At 42.9% G+C, this 8,548-nt stretch overlaps 1 long non-coding RNA gene across 1 annotated transcript; it reads right to left on the reverse strand.

Moving 5' to 3' along the window:
• Positions 1–3,711: 3,711 nt before the first annotated feature.
• On the reverse strand, positions 3,712–5,567 carry LOC142249431 (uncharacterized). The gene is made up of 2 exons (XR_012725048.1): positions 5,438–5,567; positions 3,712–4,188 (listed from the first exon to the last, which is right to left on the reverse strand). It is a non-coding gene; the product is annotated as an uncharacterized LOC142249431 (long non-coding RNA).
• Positions 5,568–8,548: the final 2,981 nt, after the last annotated feature.

Here is an 8,548-nt window from a genome sequence, read left to right on the forward strand (position 1 = left end):
TGTGTTTTCTTTTGCTACATTCACGCTTTTATATTATTTTACTGAGGCTGAAGAAAGTGACGTTTCAGATTTGAATTGGTGCTACCCTGCAATCTTTCTATTCATCTGTGGCCTGTACCATAGTTACCCATGTATCACAAGTATGGACATTCATGTGTAGATCTTCTCGGTGAGCTAAAGTTTCTTCTATTTTTGAAAAAGTGAAGAAACAGTTTGTCTTGGAAAATTAGATTTCCATGCCCTCCCTTCTTTCATCCGGTTGCCTACTTTAGAACTCCATGAATAAATACATTGGCACAAATTTCAATGATTGTTGACTTAGTGGGATATAGGAAGCTTGATCATCGTGTAATATGTTACCACAAAGTTGTTTTGTGTTTGTTTTTCAAGTCTTTAATCCATATGCATACAAAATGTAAAAAATACAAAAAAGTGCTGGCAGGCTGACTATGGCCGGAATCTGGGTTTCGCCTCTGGCTAGGCTTCCTCAGGAGCACTCGTCCCCCAGAAGAAGCCCAAAAAGAAAAAGGGGCTGCAGATAACGATAGCGCGCTGATAGATATATTCCTGTTAAAAGCAATTTACATACTGAGGTGCATTTACTAAAAGGATTTAGGTAGATCACTGGACTCATAATTTAAGTGTATATATTCTAAATCCTCACAATATCAATATGCTAATGTACCCTAACAAGAAAGCATGGTCACCAAGTCTAATTGGTTGACAGATAAGTATTTACATAGTGTCTACAGAAGATATGGATTGAATATGGATAAATTATCTACCTGCTATGTAGTCGCAAAGGAAAAGATGAGAAGTGGAATATCAGGAAAGTGGCCGCTCAAGAACCAGGACCTATTACCCAAAGTATTGAATGTAAACCCCTTATGAGCGAGCCCGCAATACTTTTAAAACCATGCAAATTGAGACTCAGAAATTATAACAAAGCCATTATGCTAAAAAGCAGAAGGAATACAAAGAAAAAAAATCCCAAGATCTTATCCTTTTTTCATTTTGATCTCAGTATATGAGACAACGCTAAGCAGCGCAGATCTTATTTGTCTGCCCTTGTACCGAACGTGCATTCGGGATTTGCATAGATAATATCATATGCTCTGGCATGTGCCACTTCTGAAGCAGAAAAGTATCGTTTAGCCTCATTTTCAAGGAGGGAAAAAAAAGAAAAAGAAATGTGATGTGCTTTTAAGCAGTATATCTATTTAAAAATGCCAAGCGCACTTCTAAAATGTGCCGTAGCTTATGTAAACCGAGCCACTTTATTATAGATGAAAGGAGAAATTTTAAAGAAATAAACCGAGGTGGAATCCAGTGTCACCGCAGAAGAAAACATTCCAATGCTACAATGCAGCTGCGGTTTTTGGAAGGCCCTGTGAAATAAATAAAACCGATAGTTATTGCCATTAAAGTGGAATGAAAAGCAAGTGAGGCATATACTAGAAAGCATATTGTGCTCTTTGCCAGATTACATTGCATCAGTCAGCTCACAAAGAGAAGGCCAGGTCAATTAATTGATTGCATAGCGGCAGCGCTCAGCTTCCATTTTACCCGAGACCTCATTCATCTATGCGACATTGTTCTCGAGCTCAAAGCATTCACAATAAGATGAACACAGATCAGAAGTAACAGTGAAACCATGCGTCTACTATTGTGTAGGTCCCCTCTTGTGATCCGAAAACAGTCCGGACCCATTTAAGCATGGACGGCACAAAACCTCTGATGGATGTTAGCAGCAGATTCATTAAGGAAGTCGTTCACTACTCACTACTCTGCAATAGTGGCCTCATTCCTGTAAAACTGATAGGGAAGGCTTTTTCTAAATACCTTGTTCAGCCAACTCTGCCTGTGGGTGGCGCTATTGCGGGCCACTCATCCCGATGAAGTGACCCCCCCGGGCTCCGTGACCTCAGAGGTCTGTTGATGTCACGTCAACTTCCAGTTGACCCAACATCACCGAGCTCGGCCATGTCACGTCAACTTCCAGTTGACCCAACATCACCGAGCTCGGCCATGTCACGTCAACTTCCAGTTGACCCAACATCACCGAGCTTGGCCATGTCACGTCAACTTCCAGTTCACCCAACATCACCGAGCTCGGCCATGTCACGTCAACTTCCAGTTGACCCAACATCACTGAGCTCGGCCATGTCACGTCAACTTCCAGTTAACCAAACATCACCGAGCTCGGCCATGTCACGTCAACTTCCAGTTGACCCAACATCACCGAGCTTGGCCATGTCACGTCAACTTCCAGTTGACCCAACATCACCGAGCTCGGCCATGTCACGTCAACTTCCAATTGACCCAACATCACCGAGCTCGGCCATGTCACGTCAACTTCCAGTTGACCCAACATGGGGCTGTGGACGGCATTTCACCGCTCATCAAATCCCAGCATGTCGTACATGCTCTCTCCTTTGCTGCAGAGCGCCGCAAGCAGGAGCAATGCTGGGCTGTGATGAGCGGTGAAACATCATCCATAGCCCCAGTCACTCAGGAAGACTGAGGCCGGGCTCCGTGATGTCAAGTCAACTGGAAGTTTATGTGACATCACCAGATCTCAGGGGTCATGGAGCCGAGGTGGTCACTTCATGGGGATGAGCGGACCGCAATTGAACCACTCAAAGGCAGAATTGGCTGAACTAGGTCTTTAGAAAAAGCCTTCCCTATCAGTTGTACAGAAATGTGGCCGCTATTGTAGAGTGGTGTACCACCTCTTTAAGGTGTTGGGTGCAGCCACCACAGATTGGACCACAGATCGATCACATCGAGATCTGGGGAATTTGACGGCCAAGTCAATACCTTGGTGGGACCATTTGCAAAAATAAAAAGAGGCTATTGCTATTAGGGAATACCAGTGCCAGGAAGGGGGTACGTGGTCTGTTCAATGGATCGGTGGTACAAGTCACATCCACATGAATGTCCAGACCCAAGGTTTCCCAGCAAAACATTGCTCAGAGCATTAAGATGCCTCCGTTGACTTGTCTTCTCTCCAGAGTGCATCTTGGAGCCTTCTCTTCTCAAAAGGTATTGTACATCCCATTCTTATCCAGAGTGGCGGTTTCAAGTCTGCTGACTTCATGGTGTCCATATTTGAGCATTCTGGGTGACATCGAAGCTGATTGGATCTGGTCACAGGGTGTAAACACAATTTATTACCAACCAGTAAAACTTTGATTTCAGCTCTGGCAATAACACAGGTTGGAACCAAAAAGTAAGGCCAGAGCTCCACACGTGCAACTGTGTGCAAATACTGAAATAGAAGCCAAAGATTCTCAGGCTGATGAACGTCTTAAAGAGAAACTGTTACCAGGTCCCAGGTGAAAAGTAGTTGATTTTTGCACTAAAAATGATCCCTGCTGCTCTCAAGTAGTCTATTTTTTTTTCTTAAATCCACCATACCATGCCAGAGATATGGATCTTTATGTAGTGCTGTTTTTCATGGTCCCTCCATGGCGGCGTGGCTCATGGGATCCTCAGGGGCGTGTCCATCAGCTGCTCTTCATTATTACCCTGTGGGTCACACCTCCTTGGTAAAGGCCATAATAATTAGCACTAATAAAAGGCCCATATTTTTGCAACCGCTTGGAGGAGCAGATGGAATAAAACAAAAGATGCCCGTATTTGCCCTTGGTAACTGGTTCTCTTTAAAAATGAAGAGAAGAAAAAATGACAAATACTCCGACCAAATGGTGTCCTTAGAAATATTTAAATCTTTATTTTCAGGTTTTTGGGACTTTTTTTTTTTGCGTGATCTGTTTTAACAGCATCCTTTATGATAAAAACAAAGCCTCTCTCTACCTCTCAGGTTATGTCCTCAGTGTTGGTAGGAACCGCACAAAGCAACAGGATACAGGCCCCCCCAATTACTAAGGTATAAAGCAGCACCAGAAGAGAAAGTACACAGTTATGAGGGCGGGGGAAGTTCTTGAGTGTCCATGGATGGTGGCATAATCTGTTGAGTCTATTAATGTACAGTCTCACTCTTGCTTTCCCCAATAAAAAGTCTCGTGAGAGTCCAGAAGTGACATGTGACGTAATGCTTTGAGAGTCCACATCAGGAAGAGTTTTAGAGTTTTCTGCAGGTGGTGACCCTGCCCCAGAACAAGAGAGTTTGAAGACGTCTTCGCTTGAGAATGAGGCCTCCAAGCTTCATACCAGCTCCAGTACCTGAACGGAAGAAGAAAGGAATACATTATTGGGTCTGCAACTGGGTATAATTGCAGTCATAAATGTTGTTTTTTAACATTAAAGGGGTTGTTAGATTTCATAAATGTTTTTAAACCGGCAAGTAAGGTTATAGAATAATAAAATAGTAAAATTATCAATTTCAGCTGATGTCACTTTGGCACAGGCTTCTCCAGACCAAGAAGTGATTGAGTCTCTGTATTCAGGCCGGTGATTGGCAGTAGCAGTAAGGTGACTGGAATGGGATGCACATCTGATGATGTCACACTGCTGCAGCCGCCTGACTGCTGCAGCCAATAACAAACCTCAGCCACCATGTGACCGAAGAACTGAAATTCATCATTTCTTGGCCTGGTGGAGATCAAAGTAGCAGATTATGCTGAAGCAAAAGGGTTCAGAGCAACTAAGTTTATCTGAAGTTCCTTTATCATTTCATAACTTAATATTATTTTAAACATTCACTGCCTTTATTGCCTTTTTTGGCAAGGCAAGCTACCCCTTTGATGGCCATTTGTACTTGATATGTACCTGAAGTTAATTGAGATGCAAGATATCAATTTTTTTGTAGAAATGAGAACAGACATCAAGGCACAAGAGTTATATGCAAAAAGTATGCAAAAGTATGGAAACAACAGCCTGCAGGGCCAAATCAAACTGTTTATGTGAGAAAACTGGAGCAAAAAACGCAGTAAACTTTTGCTAATTCTGCATTACTTTTGGACAGCTGTCAAAATGGGCAAAGCTGGGTAGCAGTAACGTTTGCCCACTAAACTCATCAATAGTGGCGGTGGCTTTTACGCCAGAAATGGTACCTAGCTGCAGTAGCAATACAGGTGAGCTGCACACCACTGAGAAGATGTGACATTCATTCAGTGGTGTACACTTTTTAATAAGGGTTTTTTTTGGACTTGGATATGTTGAATTAAGAATAGCACCCATAACGCCATCTTTCGGGCCCCATATTTTTTCTTAGGTAAATAAAATGGCCAATGGTGTGTACTAAGGGGGCATGACATAGAACTAAGAATAATGGCGGGGGGGGGGGGGGGGGCGGCAAAAGAAAACTATTCTTGGAACTATGGTAAACAAGAGATCATGGCGTGTTCTTCAACTTTTTTTTTGCAAGCTATTTAGGGGCAGGCTGAGGAGCGAACATAAAAAAAACCCCACTTTTTGAAAACCCAATTGATAGCCATGACCGGCGTCTGCAGGGGCGATAGGTGCATCTTACCTTGATTGTGCCCTGGCTGTTAGCAGCGATAAGAACATTGGACTCCTGGGAAAGAAAGAAGAAGAAGAGTTATTACCACGTGTGAATGTTGCTCCCATCAAAAACTGATTTTCAAAAAGTTGGACCGTCACTGCAATCAGTGTAAAGCATCTCATATCCCTCCGTGTGGTTTTTTATTTCGAGTAAATAGAAAAAAAAAAAAAAGTAGTGGATTTTAAAGAAACTCTTAACATTAACAAATCTTTTAGAACAAGCCTCCCACCGACTCGTGTAAAGAGCCAAACACCTTGCTGACTTTCGAGAACGGAAATGAGGATGTAAAATTAAATATTTAAGGGGTTGTGCACGAGTACAGAAATACATCTTAATTAGTAAAGCCCAAGACAAGCTTTATTTTCTTAATATACTCGATGCTACAAGGGAATGCCCATTTGGTAAGGGATTTCCTAACACGGGTGATGCTGGAAGTCACAATGTCCTGATCTCTGGAACCCGCAGTACGGTGGAAGGGGGGAGGGGGACATGCTTACCATACATACTTCTATTATGATCGCAGAATATTTCCATTATTCTAGATTTATATCCATTATAGGGGTTGTCCACCTTTTGGGACAACTATTTTTCCTTGTATAAGGGGGGAGAAAAAAAAAATCACTTTTGTGATTGGCTTTCATTAAAAAGTTTGCACAACTGTTTCCCTGCGCATTCTTGGCTGTTGAATGAGTTGTTTGAGACTCTCAGGGAAAGTCACTCCAGCTCTATTCCTCGCCTCCTCCTGAATGACTGACAGCCTCTCTGCTATGCTACTTCCCAGCTAAACAGCTGTCAGTCAAGCAGGGAGGTTGGTGGTGCTGGGCAAGGAACAGAGCTGGAGTGCCGGAGGCTTCAGATCTACCATAGCTCTTCAGCCTCATTTATAGAACGCCGATTTCTCAATAACAAAAAGGAACGCACTGGTTGTGAAAAATTATTGCTGTACTGGTCTTTGAACGAATAGACAGACTCGTTATCGGTATGCACACTTTGGCGTTATTATTTTGTGATTATATTTTCCGCATGATGCTTTCACATATAAGGTTCTTTTTACATATTTCCATTTAATAGAATATATACCTTTGAGTTGATACCACATTGATTAGATATCAAAACAATGTATTTATTGCACTTGGATTATTTATATACCTTTTCTTGAGAATATAATTTTTGTACTTGGTCTTCGCTGACTTATTTTTTTTATATCACGCATCTATCCTTGCCCCCATGATTATGGTCCCCCTTCCCCGGGTGATGTCTGTAGTCTTTCATATGCCATTTTTAATCTCTCGTGCATAGCAATAAATCGACATTTTATCAAGATGTGCATTGTTTGCTCATTTCTTTGCAGGTTGTCTTTGATAGAGCAACTAATAGTTTGGGGTGTGAAATCCTGCTGACAGGTTCCCTATATATATATATATGCCCAGGCCGATCTGTATAAAGTAAAAAAAAAACCACCTTGATAATACTCACCTAGGGGGCGGTCCGGTCCGATGGGTGTCGTTGCTCTCGGTCCGGTGCTTCCTCCATCATGCGCGATTGCTGCCCTCCTGCCCAGCTCGTCATTCACACAGGCTTGCATTGCGCTTCTGTACATGCGCACTTTCATCTGCCCTGCTGAGGGCAGATCAAAGTATTATAGTGCGCATGCGCGAGTGGTCTTTAACGTTTCCTCGCGCCTGCGCATTACAATACTTTGCTCAGCCCTCAGCAGGGCAGATCAAAGTGCGCATGCGCCGGAGCGCAACGGAGACTTCTCTGTGAATGACGTCAGACTAGTCATGCACATGGGACAGGGAATGAGGACGGTGATCGCAAGAAGAGCGGAAGAGCCGGACCGAGAGCAGCGACACCCATTGGACAAGACCACCTCCCTAGGTATTATAAAGCTGTTTTGTACATTATACAGTGTGAGTTGGACTCTTATATACAGTATTTTAGAATGCTGTATATAGGAGCCCACTGGTGATGGTCGCAGCTTATAAGGAAAAAAAATCTGGTGACAGGTTCCCTTTAAAGTTAGAGTGGACAAGACTTGGTGGAAAGTAGTGCAATGTGGTGTGTTAATAATATAGGGAAAACCCATTCAATCTTCTATAGATTTTCCCTTGTTGCATTAAATCAGTAAGCCGTATAGTTTTATTAGGCTATAAAGTAATCCTTCATTTATTTCAGTGTCGGGCCAACAATAAGCAGATCACCACGCTTTGTATACACACAAATGTAATCCAGGCAATGGCACAAGTGCAAAGACCACGTCTTCTGCGGCTCGGCCGGCTGACCGATGCAGTCACTGGAAAGATAAAATCGCCTCCAGAAACCACGGACACTGCAAAGCTCCCATTCACGCAAGACAGTTCCATTACACCGTGGACGGCGGCACCGGAGCAGGTCACTCGCCGACCACCACACATGGGAAATGTTCACTGAATGCATCCTTGTCATTTCTTCTCAAAATCCTATCAGCGAGAGCAGAAATCCCCGGCAATCATGTCCTCCCTTTCATTACACGCCGCAGCATTGATCTAACAAGAATCTTTTAACCTCTTGCGGTTTGATCCTTCTGTGATCGGAAAAGTAGCAATGCCCTGCAAAACCCAATTGACTCCATGATGGGAGAATACGGAAACAAAAAAAAAAAAAATAAAAAAAAATTAAAATAAAAACTCTTGGCAGCAAAGTGAACTTTCCACTTAATTGTTAAAATGCTTTCTATTAACCTCCATGTAAAAGATCACAGAGGAGAATTGCATTCTGGCTTGTGTGCGGCTTTGTGCAGGATCAGAGCGAAGTCTTCAGTAATTATTCTGTAATTTGCTTCCTTGCTGATTCAATTGGATTACTGTAAAAATTAATGCCAAAGAATCCAACGGTTAATGCAAATTAGGAGGGGGGGGTCAGCAGACTGAGGGGGATTACCAGTAACATTAGTACAAGGCCCTTGACTTGAGCTGGGACACATCAACATCATATAATGGGAGGTCTGCAAAGGGTGGTCTCTGCTCCGGTAGGGGCAAACAAATGGTTGGCTTAGGCTAGGTTCACATTTCCGTTAAAATGTATCAGTCACAATCC

This window comes from Anomaloglossus baeobatrachus, chromosome 8 (assembly GCF_048569485.1).
Source record: "Anomaloglossus baeobatrachus isolate aAnoBae1 chromosome 8, aAnoBae1.hap1, whole genome shotgun sequence".
In the NCBI taxonomy this organism is placed as follows: Eukaryota; Metazoa; Chordata; class Amphibia; order Anura; family Aromobatidae; genus Anomaloglossus; species Anomaloglossus baeobatrachus.